The sequence below is a fragment of the Fukomys damarensis genome, unplaced genomic scaffold (genome assembly GCF_012274545.1).
Source record: "Fukomys damarensis isolate Sample0158 unplaced genomic scaffold, DMR_v1.0_HiC HiC_scaffold_15, whole genome shotgun sequence".
NCBI classification, from domain to species: Eukaryota; Metazoa; Chordata; class Mammalia; order Rodentia; family Bathyergidae; genus Fukomys; species Fukomys damarensis.
This window is the reverse complement of record NW_022900927.1, coordinates 42,595,572-42,621,039: the sequence shown is the minus strand read 5'-3', so window position 1 is coordinate 42,621,039 and position 25,468 is coordinate 42,595,572. Positions and strand designations below refer to the sequence as shown.

The following is a 25,468-nucleotide window of genomic DNA, read 5'->3' as shown; positions in this document are numbered from 1 at the left end:
AGATAATGTTAATATCTAGTTCCAGGTCTAGAACTATTTACCATGCGCCCTTCTAAGCTTTCAGCCTACCAAACTGTCTTCACTTTTAGCAGGTAATTCTTCAGGTAACAGATTGTTCTACTGAAATTCTTGTAGGATAGATATGATAGAAAACTACTTAGATTACATGAGGAGGAATATCATTTGAGGAATTATTAATTACTATCTTTTCCTCATATAATCTCATAGAATAGATGTATCATCTTTCATACATTTTTTTCCTCAGGAAATTGAGGTATACCAGGCAATCATTTCTTTGATAGTTACATTCTAAATCAACTTCTAACTGCACTACAAAACTCAAAAAGATTTTGATTCCATAAAGAGTCTGACTTCCTTTGCTTCTATACCAATAAAACAGGTAGGTTTGCTCCTATTTCATTCCTTTCTGCTGCCAACTCCCTCACTACTAAAACTCATGGAAGTTGTGTGTATTTATATTTTCTGGTCAAATTCTATAGCATACCTACATCTTTACCTAAATTTCCTTCTTGGCCCACAGAAATCTGCCTTCTATATCTTCTCCCTATATTGCAATACTGTTCTCATCAGTCTCTAGGACTTTATTGTCCAAAATTTTCAGAATTGTTATACTTGCTTTCCCTTTACTCGTATCTGACACACTTAACCTCTCTGTCTTTCCTCTCAGATTATAGCTGCAATTTCTCCTGTGACATTATTTTCTACTGCTTTTCTAAACTTGCATTTACTCTTAGTCTTTTGCAAAACTTATTTTCCATACCCAGAACTCCCTTTTTAGTCCCTTTACTCTCTGCGCATTTGTAGGCTGTTTTTTTTTTTTTAACGTGTTTCATTATTCAGTTTTACTAACAAGCCCTCAATTCCTCTTCTCTGAGCTCCAGATTATTTCCTCCCTTCTCTAAGCAGGACCCTCCTTCAAGCCCTTTTGGAACAAATGGTAATATTTATATCTCCCTTGCTCTTGCTCCTACTAACCAGGAACCTGGGAGTCATGGAGATTTCTGTTTTCCTTCACTGCTCATACCCAGTCAGGATAATTCTATATCCTGAGTTTCCCTCAAACTATTAGCTCCCCCTATTCTCAGAATCTTAAATTCAGCTCATGTCTTGACTGCGTTGTTGCAGTGGTGACTACTGGTCACCTTCATACTAGTAATGTTGCTGTCCAGTTATATCTGCTGTCATTAGGATGATATTTATAAAGTATCTACCAAAACCTGTAATTCTCCTGACTAGAAATCATTGAAGTCTCTCTTCAGAATCAGTTTTAAACTTATGAGCTTGATTTATAAATGTCTTTAATAAAGTGCCCCTACCCCAGCTCTTGGGGTCGGTAGCACGTGTAATCTAACATGTTAAATCCAAGTGATTTGACAAAATTCAAGTGTCAAATCCAAATTCTTCATTTTGTTGTTTTCTTAAATCATCTTAAAACTCCTCTCATTATTCATTGCAAGCGGGAATGTTAATCTTAGCAAAAATTGGTTTTTATTTATCATTTCAAGATTATTCTGAACACCCAGAGATTTATTTACAGAAAGCTGAAGAATAATGGAACTCCCTCTAATCATAACTCATCTGCTCACCACAGACAGCCCTGAGATGCCTGGTTTCTCAGTCAGCATGGGCTTTTCAATGAGTTCATTATTCCACAGTTCCCTTTTCTCCACTCTATTCCATTCCTTTGATGGACAGAATGCTTTGTTGAAGCTACTAGCTTTTGGGTCTGCAGCAGTCATCATCACCTTCTTAAGGTATGGAAAAACCAGCTCTTCTTACTTTTCTCAGAGTCCCTCTTCTTATCCGCTCATTCTAAAGAGTGTAGTGTCCTTGCACTCACTACCTGGATGCTCTGCATGTGTCTTCGGTAGACTTAAACTCACCAGAAACAAGTTCCATTGACTTCCCCTTTTCCTTCCTTCCCTCGAAAGGAAATCCCCTGAAGTAAGGAATGGTTTACTTTCTTGAAATGGGGAAAGGTGTTGAGATGAAAATGCAAAATAATATCTTAACGCATTGTACCTCGATATTGTCTTCTACGCATGCTCTAGGCATTCCACGTTGCTTGTTGATTTGACTTGTTTTGCTCTTTGTCACCTCTGTAAATTTGCTTGTGTTGAATCTTATCTCTTGTGCCCTCCCTTATTATGTTAATCTAGGCTATGATTTAATGTATTTCTCCTTTAAAAATGGTCTCCTATATTATTATTCATCATAGCACCTTATTATTAACTATTACAGATCTCAAGAACATATTTCCTCTTTCTACATGAAGGTTAATTCCTTTTGGTTCATACATCCCTACTCCTCTCCAGGTTTTGGTAACCACCACTTTATTTTCATAGTTTTAGATTTCACATATAAGCTGGATGGTGCAGGATTTATTTTCCTGTGTCTGCCTTATTTCTCTTAGGATGGTGTTTTCCAGGTTTATCTGCATTGTAACAAATGACAGAATCTCCTTCTTAAAGGCCGAATAGTACTCTGTTTTGTTTTAATACCATATTTTATTTATTCATTCATCATTGGTAACTTAGTTATAAATAATATACTCTTTTTAAAATTACTGAAAATAGGTTTTAAATGCTTTCACCACCAAAATATAAATATGGGAATTACTAGAGAAGCCAAACAGCTTGACTTAATCAGGTCATGAGGTATAATACACCAAAATATCTCACTGTACGCCATGAATATATGCAACTGTGTATCAGTGAAAAACAAAAAAATTAAAAAATGATCTGATTTGGGTTAAATACCATACGTCCTTCTAGCATTCATTTATTAATTAGACAAGCTCATATCAAACAGCTTTAATGTGCTAGATACTAAGCCCTGAAGATACGTAAGGGTGCATAGAAGACAAGCGAGGGGCTCTCACAGAGCTCATGGTGTGTAATACAAACAGATTTGAGAAAAGTGGTTGCCATTTAAAGTGTGGAGTATTTTAACAGAGAAAGTTCAGTGTACTGCTAAGGCAGTATACCGTGGGAAGACATAGCCTCATTTAACGGTCCTCCAGGCAGTGATATTTAAATATCTCCTTTATAACACCCATACTAGATTCAAATTTGTTCCTTGTCAATTTTTTCCATTAAAATATGGATTTTTTTTAAAAGACCAGGGCAAGAAGTCTTGTTATTTCAAACAGATATTCTACATTGCAATGATCTAAGAGGGAAGCTTTTAAATTAATTCAGTAGTATGGAAAATTATTGGAGATAATTTAGAAAAATTATCATTACAACCTGAGAAGTATATGTACTTAATTCATGTAACACAAATAAATTATGTATGGATTAACAAATTCTTGTAAAGATCTACTTCACCCACAGTTGAATTAAAAATCATTGACAAGAACAAAACTATTTGTTATTTCATTTGAATTTTTATAATGCTACCTTTTAAGTGATATTTTTGAATAGTGATAAAGTCAATATACACTTTCAAAGATATAAAACAAACAGATAAATTTTTCCTTCATAATAGCATTTTTGAGGTAAGAAGGGGTCTATAATTCAAAAGGTCAAATAGAAAATGTTAATGAAAACAGAATGTAGTGAAGTCAAATAAAATAAATCTAGATTTTGCTGCAGGTATTGCAAATCAGATTTAAGCAGTTTGCTTAGAAGAATAAAGGTACAGTTTATTGAAATGCCAATAAGTCTCCCTTTTAATATCAGAATGTATAATTCCTCCTAAGATAATAACCCAAAATAATTTTATGTACAAGAACTAATTTAAATGATTATTGAGAAGCTAATTTAAAAACTTGGATTTAACGAAATGGGTCAGAAAACGTTCTGAAAGGACTAATTACCAGTATTTAATAAAGATAGCCAATGGGTAATTTCAAGTATTAATATTTTAGAATCAAATTACAGACTTTTTAATAGTGATTTAACAAGTCTGTGATCCTTATTGTACCAAAGCTGTAGGAATTAATTTAGGTTTTGCAAATACAACTAGCATCACATGTCTTTGGAAACTATAAGGCCTCATTTATAATAACCAAGGATTTGTTTCATAGCATAGTGCCCACTTATGTTCCAAGGAATACATTATTATTGAAAGAATGATTCTCAGACCCCTGAGACTGTCACTGATATACAACCAGGAGCATTAAAATACTCTTTGGTTTTGTAAAATTGTTCTGTATTACCATGAAGCTTGTGCCTGGTAATCATTTTTTAGTTGGACAGGATAACAATGATTCAAGAAGGACTTTCCTTTGAAATTAAAAGTATCAGTTTCAAAATCAGATGGCAATTTAACAGTGGAATTAATTTTGCCCAATTTTATGGGGGAACAAAAAAAGATCATCACTGAGAAATGCCTTCATTGTCTGGCTCAAATTGATTATTTCTATCTCCAGGCTTTTGTAAAGGTTTTAACAGGAGACTGGAAGGAGTGTGCTGCCCACTCATGGTGATGCTTCAGAAAAAGGTTCTTCAAAATGGATCAAAGGCTGTAATTTCCATGCCATTTCTGTCCAATTTTCTTTTCTCCTAATGTTTTCATTTTTTGAAATGGCGATGATTGCAATCCAATTTTGCTCACACAGCACTGCATGCCTAAATGAACCATTTATCACAAACTTTTTGTCTTTTTGATGATTAAGATTTTATTTGCTTAGAAGTTTTTTTTTTCCTTAATGTTTACCTCTCCAGCTGCATTACAATTCCTTCAGTAATTACTACCTGTAGTGGCTTGTATTATTTTATTCTCCAGATGTGGCATTAAAAGTTGCTATTTCAAACCACTTAATGTGTTTATGCTAGAACTCATTGCTACTTCACCAAATAAGCACCCCTTATACGTCCTTGAAAACTGAGTTTGATTGTCATCCTGATTTACAAATATTAAAACTTGAAAATTCCTAACATTCATATCTGATATTTCTTCCCGTGCATCATTTCAAAGACTTTCATGAACCCAGTCGGTATAACACTTCCTTTGTATTGAATAAGACAGTTCAGGTAAATTATTAGCATACAGCTTTGAATCAAATATTTTAAATAATATGTTTATTAGTTGTATGACCCTTGAATGTAAAGTCTATTAATGTGGTTTAACATTACAGTCTGCTTAAAAATTTCCAGGCCTGTGCTGTCGACATTGCAACAAGCATTATAATAAACCTTATTATCAAAATTCACAAAAGCATTGAAAACTTGGTGAAGATTTAGAAAAAAGTAAGGGGATGTAGATCTTAAAGTATAAGGTCTTTAAATTTGCATGAACATCTGCAATTAAGGGATCGTGAAAACTATGTTTGCTAAACTCTTGTGTTTTCACATATTTTGGAATAAAGAAGATGATAGCTAGGAATAAGTATTAGTTAAGAGGTGGAAAGGGGAGCGATGTAAACAGTCAGCTTGAACCATAATTTTTGGTAATTATTGCAAAGCTGTGTTTTACAAACAAGATCTTCATTCTGGAGATTTACTTATTTATTTTTGGAGTAGCTATGTGCTATTTCTATTTCCTTTACCTGGTATACACATATAACTTATTTCTCCTCAAAAGCCAAGTTAGACCTAAAAACCTTCAGAAAACATTCTCTGATGAACTTTGACAGGCTCCGTTATGTTTACAATTTATTACTTTCAGAATTGCTGAAGTATAGATACTTCTTTGTTTTTGCTTTTTAATTACTGATCTCTTTTGCTGGCTTCTAAGGCAAGTTTCCCAAGTATACTAGCATTTCATACTTCCCCATATTTTATCCTTTCAGACTGGGAGTTTGGGTTATGGCTTCTTTTTTGTTTTGTTTGTTTGAGACAGGGTCTCACTGTGTAGTTGTGACTGACCTGGAACTCACTATGCAGCCCAGGCTGTTCTTGAACTCACAGAGATCCTCTTGCCTCAGCCTCCCGAGTGCTGGGATTACAGATGTGCGCCACCACACCTGGCTGGGTTATGGCTTCTATAGTGTAGTGTGGTGTGTTGTGAACTTGAGAGACAGATCTTGGTTTGAATTTCAGTACTTCCACAATTATCTGTATGGTCTTCAAAAATGTATTAATTTCCGTAACCCCAGTTTCTCTTTTTTAAAGTGATGAAGATCACAGGAGAGAATACTTCAGGGAAAGGGCCTGACGCATCGCTGACAAATGCCACAGGTGAGTTCTAGCTCTTTTAAAGGACTGTTCGCTACCAAAAGGTCAATTTACAATTAATTCACTTGCTTTGCACTTAAATATATTTTGTTTTAAAGTGTGCCTGTGGGGATAGAGCAGTGTGTTGGCTGAGGGTATGCGAATGTGTTGCCAGTATGTGGGAATAGTTCAGGACTGAGAGGGTTTAGGGCAAAGGGGTGTACATTCTGTCAGTAAAGCTCCTTGAAAGTGGGAGTGCTTTTTGTTTTGTCATTGAGATTGTTTGCTTTTTGCTTTCAGCAAATTTCCCCCTTCCCCCAGTTTTTTTCCTTCAGTACCAGGGATCAAATTCAGGACCTTGCACTTACGAGGCAGGCAGTGCCACTGAGCGAAATCTCTGGCCCCCTTTGCCTTTGCTTCATGGGAGCTGTAACCCAATGTATATAAACAGAGACAGCACAGAGAGCATAATGGTTTAAAGCTTGAGATCTTGGTCCCAACTATTTAAGTTTGAAGCATCAGTGTGTAACGTTGGGTAAAGTACTTAAACTCTTGTGGTTCGTTTTACTCATCTGCAAAATGAGGCTGGTGTTGATGCCAATTTCATTGGGTTGTTAGTATGATGAGTCCATTTTAATACATAAAAAATGAAGCATGGTGATGGTTATTCCTAACTGTTGAAAGGCTTATGTCTAGAATGATTAAATAGTTTTTTAATACATGAAATACTTTTGTTTTAAAGTAAAGAATTAGATATAGCTAAAAATTATATAAATATTTTTGATGAGTTATAAGGATGATTTAAAAATATACATACAGCAAAATGGCAAAGTTCACTAACTCATACTCCTTGAGAAATGTTAATATTCTGTATAACATTAAAACAATTTTAAAAGAAAAAGAGTCAAACCTATATAGATTAATAAAATGGATGATGTATTATTAGGTATAGGTATTACCAATCTAGAATACCAACTGAATTTGTTTCCACCTAAAGCATTTGGGCAGAAGTGAAAATGAGCAGATAGACTGTGGTAAGTTTTTAAAGTTGTGATTGTTTTATGCAGTCTGAAATCTATAATTTGTGAATTGATTAAAAAATACTGGGCCAACATTTTCCAAAAATTCACAGTGCAGATAAGCCCAAAGTGACTTGGGTATTGCACTAGAAAACAATTGTTTTTAGGGTTGAACTTATTAAATACAATCCAGACACTATCAACAAAACCAAACAGAACATGCAACAAATCCTGTAGTAAACACTATGTATGTTTATTCTTATGTTTAAAATTTTTCTTTTCACTAAAATGATATGCTACTAACACAAATTATATCTGCCAATCTTTTCATCTTGTGAATACCCACAGCTGCAATTATGTCTAACCAAAATGACTGATACAGGAGTTGAGTGACCTCTGTCTTGGTTATTACCATACAACTCTGACTTTGATTTTTCCCTTAGTGCCAAGCCCACATTTTCCAATCTTGAGATACAAGTGAACTCACTCCAGCACTTCTCTTCCCTACTGTGTACTTTTCCATTATTAGATTGGATTTCTAAAGGTGAGAGGCTCAGCAGGAAACCAAATAGATTTTTGTCCAACTAATATCTTTGTAAGGCAGAATGGCAACTATCGCTAATGATTCTTTATATAAAATGGACAAAAGATAAGTTTGTCTTTATATTCCTAGGTTCATAACCATGCAAGGAATATTGCAATATTTTACTAAAACAATGAATGAATGAATGAATGAACAAATAAAATTTTATCCATCTATTCATTTGTTTAATAAATACCTTATACATTACCCATGTATTAAATGACGAATACTGTGCTAGTTATAGTGAGTATAGTTGTAGTGAGTAGAGACAAAGACATAGTCGTGAAGGAGACAGGTTCATCTACTCATAGAGCTCACAGTTTAGCTGAAGACTCAGGCATTAAACAAACAGATAATTACATATTTACTTCTGTAATGGATTACATGAAGGAGAAGAATAAGATTTTATCAGAGCATAAAGGAGATGATATCCATGCAGATTAATTTATGATAATATTTATTAATGTTTGTTTAAAAGTCTAAAATAGTCACCTGGAAGTTGACATAGAAGTTTTGCTAAGGAAACATAAAACTGACAGTGGAGTTCAATGCTAGGGTACATGACAGTGTTAGGATAGCTAATTCTGAGACAAGAAACAATAGGATAAAGGGGTAACTGGGAGAAGACAAATACTTAGAGTACTGGTGCTTTCATGAAAGGATAAAAATAACAGAAGAATTTTAAGAAAAAATAATACCCAGTCATAATCATCCAATATACAGAAAGCTGAAAGTCAGTATTACAAAGCATGGCTATGCTATGAGTTGCAACTAGAAATGAGAGAATGGAATGAATGAAAATATGAAATTTGGCCCATCAGGAAAGATCCTTGATGGTCAGATTTACTAATCATATAATTTTTGTTTACAGAAAATAGGAACAACTTCACAAGTTTGCACACTAGAAATGAAGGCTGGATAAGCAAAATTAATGACTTGTAGGGCCAGGGATTTAGCTCAGTGGTTCTGCCGCCTGCCTTGCAAGCTCGGGGACCTAAATTCAATCCCTGGTACAAAAAAAAGAAAGACTTCTGAGTTTATTCACTTCTGGTTTCTATGTCCTAGTGATTTCTTTATATAGCACCACTACATAAATTATCACAAATAAGGTTTCTATTTGGCTCTTATAGCAATATATATATATATATTTTTTTTTATTTCCATGAAAAGTTTCCTGAATGACAGTCATCAAAAAGAAGCGAATGTGATGGAAAATTGGACTGTTGTCCAAGTTTTAGCTCTTACAAACTGTGCCGCTATAAACATGGGTGTGCCTATATCACTGTGGCATGACTCTTAATTCTTTTGGAAAGATACCCAGCCGAAGGATAGATGGGTCAGATGGGATCTCCAATCCTAGTTTTTTGAGAAAAAATGGAGACAAAGTCTTTGTAAGTAGGGAAGGATGGAAGGGTTGAAGGCAGGGCAGGGGGATGGGGAAAAATAAGAACCAAGATATATCATGTAAAGGTACAAATTCCCAATGATGAGTGTCATTGTAATACAATGTATATACAATGTATATACCTAAAATATACCAATAAACTGAATGAATAAAAATATTTTTTAAAAGTAAATTTGAAAGCAAACCTAAGTAAAACTGACCAGATTTAGGGATCTATTAGTTCAATTGCCTCGATAAACAGTTTTGTGGATGATGTAATAGTAGAAGCTATAATTAATTTAAGAGTTAGTATATTTCAGACACTGTGCTATATACCTTTAGATGCACTATTTAGCTAATCCCCATTTGTAATCCAACATTATGGGGTAAGTTCATGTTCATCCTTTTCTGTATATAGAAATGGAGGTTTACAGAATTATTCTTGCTCTGTGACACATGTTTGGAGAGCAAATTGTCCAGGGCAATGTCAGATTAGGATGCTCTTGATTACTGCAGAACCAAGCCCTCAGCATGACAGAGAACATAGGCATGACACAAAATTTACAAAGTGCCTTTAGGCTGTAGCACAATGGAATGAAACAATGTTTTGATTTCAGTGGTGTGGGTGGTACAAGGCTAATTCTTACCTAAAAAGTAAAACAGAGTTATTGCTACTTTACAACTTAAGTTTACTGGAAGATTAGTCTATGGCTAACTCCTCAGTAATCCAGATTCTCTCAAAATAAACCAGGGTGTGAAGGACAGTGAGATGTAAGTATTTTGGTCTTCCTAGCGCTGAGTCATCAGTACTCCTGAGTGAAGGTTCTTATTGTAAGGACCATCTGCTGGTAATCTAGTTCAGTTGTCTGGAAGTAAGAATTGTGCTACTGGTGTCATGGATGCCTAAGATGTGGGTGCTCTTGAAAAAGGTCCTGAGACGGAAAGTCATTTGCTCATTCATCCCTTTGTGTACTCAGATTGCTAAACCATGCCTTCCCAAATGAATGGGAAAAACAGGAAGTGTCTCCCTGAAGAATGGCACCTTGGGAAAGAAGTTGGATCTATAATCCCTGTTAACAGGTGTAATGGACTCTGTTTTTCCTGTCTGCTTTTGGGATTCAGTAGAAATAAGTTTGGTAGCCTGCCAATATATTACATAGCTGCAGTAATAGATAACATATATTATTGATAGAAATTGAAAGGCAATTTGATCTATAGTAAAATAAATGAGCTGACTTTGCAGGGAATGATAAATTGGGGAGGGAGGTGATGATGGATGGACTATTAGCTGATGCCTACTGCGGTCAGGCATGGTGTGCTTTATCTTCTTGAGTACTTCTCTATGCTTCAGATTTATAGCTCTTCAGGAACTCCACAAGCATTGTGCAAATCTGCTCCGGACATGTTAACACTTTAAATCCTGAATTCAGACTTCTATCTTTAGGTTTGTAGAGCAATCTGTAATCTGAAGGAGCATATTCTTTGAATTGTGGGTCTATACCTAGCATCTGTGTAGCATCTTATTAACTGTTCATTTAGGGGGAAAATTAGAGGGGTAATTTCTTGAACTGAACTCTTTTCATTTTGATAGGAGAATGTAATTTTTAGTGAAAACTGGAAAAAGTATATTTTAAGGAATTTGAGGATAGCTGCTTGTTCTGATTTTGGGTTTTTAAAATACTATTCAACATAAAACTAGTGGGTTGTGGCAGAAGCACAATCCAACTGCAGCAGTGTCAATGTTTCTTTAATTTCCTTATCTGATCAAGGCAGTGCCATCAAGGTTGTGCACCCACCAGTACTATGACTCAGTGTTCCCTATAAAAATGATGACAGCTTGCTCAGAATATTAAAGCTTTTTTCTTATATGTTGAAGAAAGACAAAACTTTTAATGTAACAAAGTGGATGAGGACATAAATTGATGAAAACGACCGCTGGAAAAATGCACATTTGCTTGTCTGAAATAGGACTTAATAAATTGTACTAGATATGTGAAAATGCTGCAAAAGACAACAGACATTTTAGTTAGATTACTTTTGGGGCTAGGTGTTATGTGTGCATGTAAGTGATGCTTACTAGTATCATTGTTCCTATGGTAACATTTGCTCCTAGCAACATGAAAAGATCTTAACAGGATCTGCTCATAAGTATTCATTTTTGGAGTATCATTAGTGAACTGTGTATCACTCTCTATACCTAATAATCCATCTTTTTAAATGTAAGATTTGCTCAAAACCGTCGTCCCACAAGGTTACATGAAGACAGTCTAGGATTTGAAGTTTTCTTATGTCCATTTCTCACTTGTCAAAGGACAATTTGCACTTGGCCTCCTGTCTTAAAATGTATTTGAGGCATAGCAATATATCCCTACTATGTCTATTTCAGTTTTCTGTAAGCAAATGTGATAGCCCTTCAAGCATTCTGCAGCTGGCACAAATCCCATAAATAAACTATGCTCTGATTCAGCATGCTGGATCATGAACTCGTACACGAATATATTCAACAATAAATGATAGAAGTCCGAAAAGAAGTCAATTCTCAAGTGATTAAAAGCAGTGACAGCCATTTTATCCTGCTCCTCAAAAGACAAATGAAAGTTCACATGAAACTGTGGTATGCTTGGAGTTTCTTATTTCTTCTCATTTTACTAATGTTTGCATTTGATTGATTAATTTTTTCCCCACCGGCAAGCATTTTGACAAATGGATATATTCTATTCCATTTATCTCAGTAAGGGACTGTTTTCTGGCACGTGAAATTAATAAAAAGTCATACTGTTAAATCTCTCGTGGTAGGTCCTCAGGTTTGTTTTCTTCTTTTTCTTTTTTTCCTGGCTAAAATTTCAGTTTATTTAACCCAGCCAATCCTGTATTTATTTCTATCTTTAATATCTTCCAGAAAATGCATAATTTAGCCTCTATAAAAGGTAAATAATGTACACTTTTAAATTGTAGCAAAAAAGTCATAGCTTTACTTCTCAATAATTTCTTAACAGTAACTTTAGAGTATTAGTAGTGAAGATGAGATGCTTACCTGGAAACACAGGGGCGCCCTGTTTTGGAATTCTGCACAGGTGTGCTGTAACGTGAGCCAACTGTGAGTCCCCAGGTGCAACCCTGGCTTGCACCGTGTATGCTTAATCATTCAGCAGTGATCAGTGATCCTGACATTTCCCGAGCAGCTTTCCTGAGATAGCAAACCAGGCACAGCCACCCAGGACTACTGCATACTGCCCGGAACCCATTTTTTCACTGGTTCTCAGCAATTCTGCTCACAGCTCACATGAGACAGCTACCCAAGCACATTCAAGGGCATTCCCTGAGAAACAAAATGTTAAATCTGCATCTCAAACTGCTGCTAGCTAAACTGGGTCTTGATGCGCTTAGAGAGCACCCTGAAGAAAGAAACCCAAGTCGATGGCATACACTGTTTAAGCTAATGAATTATGCATCCTAATGCAATGTGTTCTTACAGCTCCACCAAGCTACTTAGAAAATATGACTCACTAAGCTACGAAAAAATTATGACAGCATTAGAAGCAGTGAATATCATAACCTGCGCCCAACTTAATTGTATGAAGTAGAATATTTCTGAAAAGCAATTTGTTTTTTAAAGCAGATGACTTTGATCTTCTGTATCCCAACAATTATTACCAACCTGGCTGTCTTCATTCTTTGCCTCAGTTATTCAATCTCTCTTTTTCTCATTGACGATGTTAAAAAAACATTTAGGTTTTTCTTGTTTGGGACTATGAAATGTAAATTACTTTAACTAGAATACATTTCTCATGAGTTTCAAATGTGTGTTAATTTATATAACTACCACAGTGTAAACAGAAGAAAGCAAAATAAACAGCTTCTTTTAAACAATCTATTTTATGTGCCCAATTGATGTCATATCTCATATGGTTAGGTAAACATAAATAAGAAATAGCAAAGTTACAAATATGTATTATTGTACATTTCCAAGTGAATATATCTTTGAAAAATAAGGAATCCATACAGTGTCATAAGTTATTAAAATATAAAATTCCTTGAGCCAAATTAAGAATAAAATGAAGCATAAATACTAGTGCATAAATGTAATAGGTTGAATCTGACTAGAAAAATTTGGAATGGAGAGAAATGAGGATGAATAAACATCATATGGAAGGGTGAAATAAATATTTGTTGCTCAGTGAAAAACAATATAGAACTTTGATATCTGAGAGGAAACAGATGGCATCCATGCTTATTTCCACAGATAAAAATAGTTTTGTTTTAACACAATTCAAGATAGAAAGCAAAAGGAAGAACCTGGCTTGCATTTTTCTTGATGAACACCTTGGAAATTTACTCCTTGGACAATATATCCTGACTGCCAGTTCATTCTAATGTAGGCAGGCTGAGCTCAGGTTGGCGTAGTGACTAGAGTACAGTGATGTCCTTCAATGATGTGATTTTTTTTTTTTTTAAAGAGAGGCAAAGAGAAAACTATCATAGTGTTGCTGGCAACATGCAACCCACAGGCTTCGGCCCCAGAGACAACCAGAATTTCAAATTGTGAAGGAATCAATATAAGTAGTGTGTAGTGTGACATGAAAGCAGTGATCTCCACACTTCGGCATGCATAAGGGTTAACTAAGAGCTTGAAAAAATATCAATCCCTGATCCCATCTCTAAAAGAACTACTCAGCATGAAATCTAGGGAGATGCCCTGAAGTTCTGCATTTGATAAGCATTCCAGATGGTCCTGATGCATACAATATGCAGAGCCCTGAATGGCAATATAAATCAGGAAGATCTGGGTTCAAACTCATTCATTTCTTTCTAGACCTCAACAAACGACGGAATTTGTACACAGTAAGGGCTAAATTTAAGAGAAGGGAATCTGTTATTATCCTTAAACTAAACTTTATATTGAAAGTACCCAGGTAAAAATGAACAAAATCTATACCTCACGTGTTCTGTTAGTAGTTTTTATAGACACTAGAATTACAGAGGCAGATATATTGTAAAGGAAAACCTGTCTGTTTTCTCTACTAGAAGAGGACATAGGCTTTCTGGCGCACATTTTGTAGGACTTGTAAATTCTGAAAATTTTAAGTACTCTCTTAATGGGTGCACACAAGTTCTTAGCCTAAATTCCTCTGCAGTAGTATTATACACCTAATGCTTTGAGAGGCTGTGGCAGAGCAAGAACTTGTCTATATTTTCAATACGAGCAGGGCCTTCCCTGGTTGAATGTCTCTGGCAGCTGTGTCCCTGCCAGGGAATCCAGGGCCAAGAGAAGAGTCATAGGCTGTCTGTCTGCTCCTGAGGGAGCCTCCATGTTTCCATTAACTTCAGTGTACTTGTTAAATAAATCAGGGATTTTTCTGTCAACTCCTATGTCTTTTACTGTTGTGCATGTGTGCACGCACACGACTTGGTAAAAGAGGTACAGACACATTATCATACATACGTTCTGTCACATGGCTTGAATATTCTGTTTACTGGGCTGCCTAGTGGTAGCACAATTCTTTTCCTTGGAGTAAACCAAAGATGGCAGTGTGATTTGTCTCAGGGAAAGAACTAATCAAAACCAAAGACTGTCAAACACTCTTACGTGGTTAATGATTTGGTGCTGGCAGAGGCTTAAGTATTTGAAAATAGGTGCAAGGCTATCCTTTCAGGGATCATTTCTATAGTTGGTGAAACAGGTGCAACATGACAAAATAGAATAATATTATAAAGGAATACAGTCCTTCTCATTAATCAAAAGGCACTATTAAAATCATCCTTATACTCTCTATACGTAATGCTACTTAGATAAGTCTTAATCTTCAGGATGTTTTTCCAAATCTGAAGGAAATAAAAATAACTATGTAATATTCCATTATATTCATAAGCCTAAGAGGAACAAGAAATTCATTTTGTGCCTCCTCAAGTCTATAGAAATATGGTATTTATGAAATGTCATGGTAAGAAGAAATCATTCTTGGATGAGGAAATTGAGAGTGGAGCAAGAGATAATGGGTAGCTATGACCTTTACAACCTGTACAAGCTTTAGAGGGAAGCTGTCACATCCCTAGATCTTCAGAACTCTCTCCACTCTCCTTATTTTTCCAGTTTTTCAGCTCTCAGTTCAGCCTTCCCTACTAATTCCAAATTCGAACTTTGAACCTTTTACCTTCAGACTGGGAGAAAATCATGAGGCTGTGCACTACCTAAGCAGCAGGTGAAGGACTAAGAACGCAGACATCTGAATATTGTTTCTGTGCTGAAGCTAAAGGGCTATAGAACATGTAGATAATGCTGGTGAAAGAAGTGATGGGCCAAGCCATTTTGGACTCGGAGATGAAGGAAAAAAATAGTCCTATTGATCCTTCCCGATTTTGAGATTTTTGTGCATGATGGAATTTTGAATGAATTTTAAAATATAAAAATATTGTTTGAAGTATTATTTTATCTTGATAAATAATTTTCCCCCTTGTCTTACCTTACCCTGGATCTACTACAGCTGAAAGCCTTGCAGAATATATTTAAGCAGCAGTGTACGTGAGTATGTAATATAAATAAATAAAGAACAGAAAGGATAGAAATAATGATTGTTGAAGACCTACTACAGATATTTCAGGCACTGAAATTATGAAATTATTTTGACGCACAGATATATATGAGTGTCTATTCTTATTAATACTGTAGATGAATTTTACATTTTTCTAATGAGGCAAGGAAAGCTACAGAATATTAAATAATTTGAACAATAAATTTAAATGATGGGGGGACAAAAGGAAGAGTTGAGAAGTGAGAGTGATCTGTTTATAAACTAGGAGAATAAGTAGCAAACACCAACAGGCTACTACTTAAGCGGTTACTGCACTCGAGAAATGCAATAAAATATAATTTGTATTTATTTTTATTAATTTTTTTGGGGGGTACTGGGCATTGAACTCAGGACCTTACACTAGCTGGGCAGATGATGGCAGCACCACTAAGCTAAATCCCTGGGCCTATACTTTGCTTTTATTAAATAGCACCATGGTTCATTTTTCTATTATTGAGGGTTAAAATATAAATTTGATGCCCTTTTCTAAATCTTTCATGACCCTTTACTGCTTTTAGTTGATTTCTCAATTTTTAGTTTGAATTACTGCTTTTTTGTTAGCAATTCTTTTTGTGTGCCACACTAATATCTTGTGAGCTATGAAATGGACGTTAAATATTTAAATGTCAGAGAGCTTCAAAGATAAAGTATTTATCAATCAGAATTAGTGAAAGCTATATGGGTTAGAGGCAAAATGAGGGAAATCAATATTAATTATTTATGTTGCTCTTCTTGTGGTGAAATAAATATCTATGAATGACATGATGGTTAAATCAGTATGTGCGGGGCTTGAGGAAGGACATGAATATCTATGATCATATTTTTATGCATGACTGCTTGCAAAAGTGGAATAAATATCTGCTAACAACATGACACCAAAGAGATCATGTAGGGAAATAGGAAAATAAGAAATATCCATAGATGATGCAAAAGCAGGATCATATACATAAATACTAGTGCTAGGAAAGATCAGCAATGCTCAGAAAGGATTACTGTGATAGTGAATATGTAAAGAAACAATTACAGATTCACTGCCAAATTGAATTTTTATTCACCCCAAATCAAAGTCTCTGCATTATAATGTTTATGAAGTCAAACCAAAAGTAAAATAGACTCAAGACTATACAGTAATCATCTATTTTAATTTTTAATAGTTTCAGGAGTGTCTTGGAGTCAGCAATGTGATAGGAATAAAACAGTATTTTTTTAATTAAGTTTATTGGTACTCTTTAGGTATACAGTACAGTTACATTCATTGTTGGGATCTTATACCTTTACATGACAGGTCTTGGTTCTCATTTTTTCCCCTTGTCCCTGCCTTCCCTTCAAAACATTATTGTTTGAAGGTACATAAGCCTGGTTCTGGAAACAGCTTTTCAATGCTAATTGATAATGTGAAAGAATCATTTAACTTCTCTGCATTACATTCCCCTTGTATAATTGTGCGTAATGGTAGCTACTTTACGGTACAGTTGTATTAATGAGCTAATGTGTAAAAAGTTCAGAGTCCAAATAGTTCTCAGTCCCATGTATGGAAAGATCAGTTTATTGAATGCTGTTGCACTAAACTGTTATTAATGTTTATGGAGGCAAAGATATAGTACCTTGGAACAAATGTCTGAACTATTCACATAACCACCTACATTTCACAAAGAATAGGGAAAATGGTTTATACATCTTTGTTCTCCATATAGCTAATACATGCAGAATTAAAACTGGAGAAGAAAATTAATTATAAGTAGACCCAGGCAATATTTTAAATCAATCAATTGCCACTGTAGCTAATAAAAAACATAAGAAATGTGATTTACGTGAAATAACCTTAATGGGTTTTCTTTTAGGTTAACTAAAGCAATAAATTATTGACTAAAGAAAAATAATTAAGCAAAAGTGCTTTGTAAAACATGTTAAAAGTGAAAATTATAGAGATTCAGTAGCCACCTTTATTAATAACTAAGAAGTGATGAGTGGATTATTGTACATTATTATAAACCATAGACAGTGGTATTATAATAAGGTGTATGAAAAAAATTGGAGAAGTGTTTTTGTGATTAGGTCGCATTTACCTTAGTATATTCATATGTGGTTCCTGAATTTACTGCTGGTCAAGGTTAGTGAGTAAGGGGATAGCTTTGGAGTCAATATATTGGGTTCTAATCTTAGCTTTAGTTTTTGTGAGCTGGTGGATTTTAGAAAACATATTTAACTTCCCCATACTATTTTTGCCTCCTTTGTAAAAACAATATAAAATACCAACCATTTTATATTGTTGTAAGTTTTATTCAAGATAATGCAGTTGTTAAGAATCAGATAGGAGGTGAAAGGATGTCTATTAACTGCAACATTATGCTTATTTTTATAATAGTGGAAAGTTAAGTGATATTTTGTTGAAATGTTTAATTAGAAAAATCACAATTATTCTAAACATAGACATTTTTTTCCTGCCCCAGCTTAAATGAGCCCAACCCAATATTTTCCTTTTAGACATTCGGGAAATTTTCAGATGATATCTCAAGCTCGCTGGTTTTCAGAATGACGTGATTAGAAGTGAGAGCTTGTCACTTTGATTTTCTTACACAAGTTCAAATAGCAAAAGCTTTTAAGAAGCCACTTATTTTAATTACTCTATGTAGGACAATATTTGTTCTAAAATTCAACCATTTGAAAGGGCACTGGAATTTCTCAATCTACATATGTCAAGAAAATAAGTATCCATTTACCACCCTGACCTCTGTCTTCAGTAGCCCTAAAAGTAAAAGTGTAGTGTTGAATAAGCTGAGGTCCTAGTATGTGCTTTTTCCCTTCAAAGGGAAAATGTTCATGGTAACCAATGGGGATTTCCATTCAACACTTGTTCATATCATAGAATGAAATATCTATTTGGATCTTGTAAGTATCCAAACGTTCTTCCCACATACCTTATAATTTCTTCATATTCTTTTCCCATAATTGTGTGGCTATATAATATTTGTCTTGATGTACTAACATTGACTCAATAAATTTGTGAAACTAACTCTTTATAATATCAACAAAGTAATGAAATAATATTTCATAAATGCTTTGATTATCATGATGTTCAATTTCTTTTTTGTCCCCAGCTTTATGTGAGGTATAATTGGCAAATTTAATATATGAAATTTTCATTAAAATTTCATGTATTTAAAGAATGCAACATTATACTACAATATGAGTATACATTGTGAAATAATTATTACAGTCAAGTTAACATGTCCAATGGCTCATATGCCTGCCATCATTTTTTGTATTTAGAACACTTATGATCTACTTCCAGCAAGTTTCAAGTACATAAAATAGTATTCAGAACCATAGCCACCATATTGTACATCAGTTGAATATATTCATCTTTACCTGCAAGTTTTTACCCTATAATCAGGTCTCCCCATTTCCCCATCCTCTCAGCCCCTGTCAGTCATTCCACTAAGCATCTCAAAATGCCTAACCCTGTGCTAAATAAACCCTTGTTATACTTGATTAGTACCTGATGGAAACTTTGAGTATTTTCATACTTATAGAACAATACATTTAGAAAAATGCGGACATATACCTTATGAATGGACATATACCTTAGGCATATAACTTCATATTAAAATGCATGTCTTGAAAGTATTCGTGAATGGAAAGTAAGGGACCATTCTAGTACATTCTGGCATAGATAATGTCTTTGAAAGTTTGACTTCCTACTTTTGTGAAACCACAGTCAAATCTTGCTATATACCAATCATCAGAGTGTGCTAAAGTGCAAAATCTTCATTGCTATCCTGACATTTTCATTTAGCTTGTGCTGACTTCTCAGTCAATTCTTTCAACATTCAGAAAAATGTTCTTCAGCATTCACCTTGTCATTTTGATGATACTATACATCCCACAATCAGCAGAAATTGTCAGGTCTTTTTTCTACAGTAATGCAGACATGCCTACTCACATTGATCAGGGAAAATGATTTATTATTATTTTTTCATGCTTCTATCTTTCTTAGATAAATAAAAATGTAATTATTCAGTTTGCATATACACAATTTTGTTTTAAAACTTTCACACTTAAAGTGGAGGTAGATTTGGTTCTGACACTGCAGTGGAAAAAACGGTGTGTGAGATATAAGCCAATTTAGAGAGTTGCAGTGAAATCAAAATGTGGACTTTTATTGGAAAGAGTGGAAGAAAATTGCAGGGTGGCCAACATTTTCAGATTTAGGAAAACAGATAATTTCTGACACTGAAGTTTGTAACCTGTGGACACAGATGATTGCTAAATCAGTAATGCTAGCTTGGCCCTTCTGAATTCTGGTCTGTTTGTTGGGGATTTATATAGATTGCCCGATGTTACTTCAAGCTCTAACTTAAAAAAAATTGTGCTTTTTATTTTTTCCTTCCACATTGGCTACTCCATTTGATTTTTGTATTTCTATTGAAATTGTCATTATTTTCCCTGTCACCTAGGATGGAGGAGCAGTTATTTATTTACTTTTCTTTTGTACTTGAACTAGCCATTAAGTTCTGTGTTTCTTCCTTTTTGTTTTTTGAAAGTGGTTTGAGACAGGGTTTTACTTTGTAGTGCAGGTTGGGCTTGAACCTACTATGTATACCAGGTTGGTCTTGAACTCTAAATGATCTTCCTGCCTCAGCCTTTCAAGGGAGGGGATTACAGGCATGTGCCACCACGCGTGGCTCTGCATGTCTTCTTTGCTGTTGTCTTTTCTATATACCTCATTCCCAGTCTGGTTATTTTCTTTCAATGTCAGGTCCATCACTTCATTCTTAGCGTTATTCTTAGGGGTAGCAATACCAAGGAGAGTATATATAATGAGGATTTAAGTAACAATATCTAATAGTGACACGAACAAGTTTGATTAACGACACCCAAATTATTGCAGAATTTAATTACAGGAACTCAAAAGAGACAAAATGAAAACCACATCTCAAAATGAATAAAAACTGCATCAGAACTATTAGAATCATAGATATAAATATATTCCTGTATTTTTAATATTAGTGTTATTAATATTCCTATCAGTGTTTCAAGTTTCTAACTAATGAAATAGGAAATTCAAAGTGATTGTTTAAACTCTTCATCCTAAAGATAGTCTGAAGTAATACTGCATCAGTGTAGGCTTATTTTGAAAGTTGAATTATGTGACATTTAGATTTTGTAAGGCCAATAAATATATGTTAACATTTAGCTTCTAACACATTTGAAAGTACATACTATTTTATTACACTTTAGAAACTAGTTAATGTTGAAGGTTGAGGTATTTTGGAGTCCCCACATATTTTGGAAGGACCTTAAGGTTCATCGGAGCATAATTATGGATACATCTAGAGAAGGCCATCTCATAGTTCCTAATATTTTCTACTTTTTGTTATAATATGCAGCTATCCATATATAAATCTTATAGAAGTAATGAAGGCTAGAGTTACCTGATGCACTAAAGGAATCATAACTCTAAATAATTTAGAGTTAGAAATACCCTAAAAGGCCATTTCCCTTTCCTGACCATTTATAGATGAGGAAACTGAACCAGAAGAAAGAAAAAATTTTGCTCTTGACAAGGTAGCAGTGGGGTGGGACTGCACCTCTGCACTTTGGACTCATAGGTAGTGCCATTTCTAGGACTCAAAAGAATTGGATATTATTGTTCTAATGATTATTTGTTTTGCCTTTGCTCTATAAATGTGTTCAGAACTATGAAAGCTAATAAATTAGTCTGCTATAAATGCTAGGATGCTAGAAAATATGAAACTCTTGGGTTAAAGACAAAGGACTTTATTATTCATAACACACAATCAGCACTATGAGGTCCATATTTGTGCAAGTTCCCCTTGACACTAAATCCCAGGGAGGTACAATGGCCCAGGACAGGTGGGTGGTGTGCCCATACTGGGTTAGTGTTAGAACTGAGAAATCCTACTCTTAGAAAATCTGAGTCTTTTTAATGGGATAAAATCCAATGAGCCTAACCTTTGCTCCAGATATATAGCTTCCAACATCTGCTTGACATAAGAATGTTCTTGAAAAGAAGTTCTGGAAACAAGGTGTCCATTTTCTGTGCTCCAAGATGTGCAAAAATAACACAACCAGTAAAATCATCTCCTATCTCTGAGGGATAAGGTGGTCAATGTCAGGCAGTTTCAAGATGCTTGACAATATAAGGGATAGAATTGCAAATGATATTAGGTAATAGCTGTTATTCTTAGGGTAATTGTGTGTTCCAGTTTGCCCAAGCAAAGCCGAAACAGACCAATTAATACTTTTACATTTGTTTTAACATCTCCCCAAGCTCAAATGTGTCTCATTTTAGTACATATACAGTTAGTTTCAGGTCACTGTGAAACAAATTCAATTTCCAAAATTGAATCCTTTCCAAATGAACATAGAAGTTTTCCTTTGGTGACTGTGACTGTATACTTTGAAATTCCTGCTGAATCTTAGCAAATTGTGTATGTTTTCATGCATAAAGAAAAAAAAAGAATTTACTTGCCTTCCTAAGGGTTCCTGATAAAGATCTGCAGACTTTTAATGTATAATATTTGAGTTTTTAGTAAATGTTTAATTCTTTCCATATGGCCATTTGCAAAGGTCTTCACATATTTGCAAAAATAATATATCTCAGCAAATATTTGTGATATATCCATATTGAATCATCTTTGATACAACTACATTCCATCCAAATCACTGTGGCAGAAATGGAACTTTACACATGTATATTTAGGTTGAAAAAATTGGAAGCCATCACATTCCCTTACTCTTTTTCTGGTTCTGATATGCTGTTAAAGGGTGCAGCAAGTCTCCTGATTTAAAGTGCAAAATTTAATCTAGACATTTTCAGCCATTTTTTCCTTGTGGCACACTCTCAAATGGTAAATCTTTCTGAGACTCATTCTTGGTAGGGTTAAATTACTTAAATATGCTGAATAAAGCAGCAAATTTTATAATCCTTATCGATGATTTTATAAAGCTTTAGAAAAGCATTGAAGATTATATTAAAAATGATTTCAAATATTTGAGGAATACAGAATATTTAGAAAAGTGTACCAAGTTTTTCTTGCATCTTTTTTTGTTTTTTTGAGACAGGGTCTCACTATGTAGTTGAGACTGACCTGGAACTCACTATGTAGCCCAGGTTGGTCTCGAACTCACAGCGATCCTCCTGCCTCAGCCTCCTGAGTGCTGCGATTGCAGGTGTGTGCCACCACGCCCAGCTTTTTTTGCATTTTAAACGTACCATGCTGCCCTCTGAAGAGCATAGTAGGCTTAAGAGGTGCCTTCAGCGATAATTAAACATAACATGCAACATATTCTATATGTTATATAATATATAATGCATATTATACAGTAAAATATGTATATATATATACTTGTTCTTGATTGGTTGCATGTATTTTATATATAATATAAAATATAGGCTAATATATAGCATGATATGTGATATAATATATAATATAAATAACACACAATATAAATATGACCAAATATGCAAATATATCACATACAACATAATGCACATATTACATATAATACATCTTATATAATATCATTTATATATTACATGTGCATAATATATAATATATATTCCCCCAGACAAATGTAATTATTGTGTATTAAAAATATAAAGCAATAAAAATAGAACTGTTTTCTTTGAAGAGATATTCACTATTTGATTTCAATGTCAAACTGTGATGGTCTCCATTATTCCTCCATCCATCCATCCCCCCTTCCATGTCCATCTCCACCCATCCACTCCTCCATTCCTCCATCCACACGTCCTTTTATCTTCCCAGGCTTTTCACTCACCCATGCGTTTGTCCATCTACCTGCTCACCGGAGGGAGTGTCCATCTTTATACAAAAATATGCATCTTTGGGCTGCCCACCCATTCATTCTACTTGTCCTACTTTATCAACTACACATTACGATACCTCTAGCTGGCTGGGTTTTTCATTTCTCAAATAGCTGGATGTATACAATACTAAATATTAATAATCCATTTCAGTATAATTCAACATTATTTCTTAAGGAAAGACTTCTATTGGTTTTAATAAAGAAAGGATAATCATTTTTTGGTAATTAAAAAATCAACTTTTCTATTTAGCAGATTGAAAATATCTGGGAACCTACGCATTCATATAAACACAGGATTTGGGCAGTATGTGAAAACTCTAAGTGTTAAATTTCCCAAAGTGAAAGACGGAAGAAAAGGAAGCAGCATGTTCAATTGCTATAGGATGACTCTTTTTATATCCACTGTTTCACTGTCTTCTGGATACATTTGTTAGGTGGTTAGCAATATCCTCACATCAGTCTTCTTTACTAGGTACTATTGTTATTTTCATTTTACAAGTGAGGAACCTGAGCTTTAGAAAAATTAAATAACTTGTCACATAGCTGTTAAGTGGCAAACTCAGGTTTGTGATAAAATACTTAATAATGTTTAAGTGCTCTAGCTCTTAATCATTATAGCCACAATTTATTTTACAATGGAAATTTCCCTTATTTTCATATCATTTACAACTAATGTTGTAAGGCTGACTTTCAAGTTGAAAGCTAGTCTTTTAGTGAATTCAGAATAGATATCATAGGGTAGAAAAGCAAACAGAAATCATGTAATTAATATAATTAATTTTAATAGCAATCTTGAATCCATGATATGGTAACAAAATCACTACTCCAATATTTCACTCCCTAATACCTTTTATATGTGCTCACTTAGTAATCCAGATATCTGGGCCTCTATCTTACTGTAGGTCTAAAATAATTTTACCAACACCATTTTGAGATGTCCAGACAGACACCTTAAATGAGATCACTTGACACTGAACATGTAAATTCTCTAAAGGGGCTATTTCACTGGAGTTACTGAAGTGACAATTCTTGCATATTATTAAGACATTTTAATTGTCTCTCTGTGTATATATACATCTATAGTAATATAGTGCATTATAAAGATGTTATCTATTTTGATTGAATTTATATTAATTATTTCCAGTCTCTGATATCTGCTCAAGGCTTTGTTCTTCTAGATAATAGTCTTCAACATTCACTCATTTAATAATTACTGATTTACCACTGAAATAAAAATCATTGAATTCCTCCCCCAAGACAAATAACAAACAAAAGAAAGTCCTTGGCTTTTATTGGAAGGGAACGGAGTAAGAGGGACACTAAAACAAGCACAAGCCACCCAGTAACTAGTGCTCTGAAAAAAGTAAGTAAGAAGCTGGACAAGGAAGGTAAGAGCTGAGTTTTTAGGGGGACGTTGGAAAAGGCCCGTTTGTTAAGGAGCTTTCTACAAAGACAGGAAGGAAACCAAAAGCTGCTGTTCTTTAAGGAGGTTAATGACCCAGGTTCAGGAATGTGATATACTTTTTAACAAAGCATTTATGAATATTTGAAAGGGATGTTTTACTATTTTTACTTTTGTATAGATAAACTGACAACTCTGAATATTTTTGTTGCTTTACAATGTTTACTAAAGAATGATGAAAAGTCCTAAACTAAGAAGAAAACATAAAAATGTGCTATGATTTTTTTCCATTTGAAGAGTTTTTAATGGTTTCTTCCCATTTTTCTTGAGGAGTCAGCGATTAACTTTCTGTAATAAAATAATCCGCTAATTCCTGAGACACATACCAATAGATGGATGTATAATTTCTCATTAGAAATAAGACTATCTGGGGCCGGGGATTTAGCTCAGCGGTTAGGTGTCCTTCCTTGCAAGCACAAGGACCCGAGTTCAATCCCTGGTACCAGGAAAAAAAAAAAAAAAAAAAAAAAAA

The 25,468-nt window shown here is 34.4% G+C and overlaps 1 protein-coding gene across 4 annotated transcripts in view; it reads right to left on the bottom strand.

Annotated features, from left to right (window-relative positions):
- Syt1 (synaptotagmin 1) overlaps window positions 1-25,468 on the bottom strand; it is a 517,172-nt gene that overhangs the window by 254,913 nt on the left and 236,791 nt on the right. Inside the window, exon 1 of one of the 4 annotated variants that reach the window (XM_010639518.3) lies at window positions 12,143-12,479. The exons of the other annotated variants lie outside the window; for them this stretch is intronic. The gene's annotated coding sequence lies outside the window, so the exon portion shown is untranslated. Of the gene's footprint in view, window positions 1-12,142; window positions 12,480-25,468 lie in introns of those variants that run through there. 4 annotated transcript variants of the gene reach the window in all.